We start from the raw sequence: 779 nt of genomic DNA on the forward strand, positions 1-779 counted from the left end.
AAATATAATAAAGAAATAAGAACAATATTGTTAGTCCAGGTACATGGATTCTCATTCTTGTCATAGTCTTTTACATGATGGATGCATAAGAAATGTGTGGATGAAAAAATATCGCAATAAGTTCGGACTGGGGTAATTTGTGCCAGCCAACATGGGGCAAGTTGAGCCATAGTAATTCTTATGGTAATGTATAATAATAATTAAAAAAAACCTTTAAAAGCCATCGATATGCAGGCAGAACGGAGCAAATTCACATGACAGTTCTTTTACTTTTAGAGGATGTTAGTATTCATAGAGAATTAGCAAGTGAAAAGACATTACATAAAAAATGGACGTGCTGGTTCTTCCCGCATACATGCTTTCGTACGTAATTTTTGGGGCTCAACTTACCCCAGAAGATGCCATAACTTACCCCACAAAATTATGGGGCAAGTTGAGCCATTTGACATCGTTTTTTTTTTCAAAGGTCACAATGACTTTCAGTGCGGGGGTAAAAAGTTATAAATAGGTGAAAAATATTTCCCAAGAATCAAATTTAAAGCCAAGGTACTTATTTCTACAATATTAGCCATATCAATTCTAACATGCAAAATGCAAAAAGTGTCACAACTTACCCCGCCTTCCCCTATAGCTTGCTGATATCAGAGAGGTTGCAGGGCATTTTTTAGTAAGAAAAGTCAAAACAAAATGTTTATTTTAACGGAATCCTCCCGTGCCGGGAATCGAACCCGGGCCGCGTGGGTGAAAACCACGAATCCTAACCACTAGACCACACGGGA

The 779-nt window shown here is 37.6% G+C and overlaps 1 non-coding gene across 1 annotated transcript; it reads right to left on the reverse strand.

Annotated features, from left to right (window-relative positions):
- Positions 1-707: 707 nt before the first annotated feature.
- On the reverse strand, positions 708-779 carry TRNAE-UUC. Its single transcript has one exon. It is a non-coding gene; the product is annotated as a tRNA-Glu (tRNA).

Source organism: Lytechinus variegatus, chromosome 11 (genome assembly GCF_018143015.1).
Source record: "Lytechinus variegatus isolate NC3 chromosome 11, Lvar_3.0, whole genome shotgun sequence".
NCBI lineage: Eukaryota > Metazoa > Echinodermata > Echinoidea > Temnopleuroida > Toxopneustidae > Lytechinus > Lytechinus variegatus.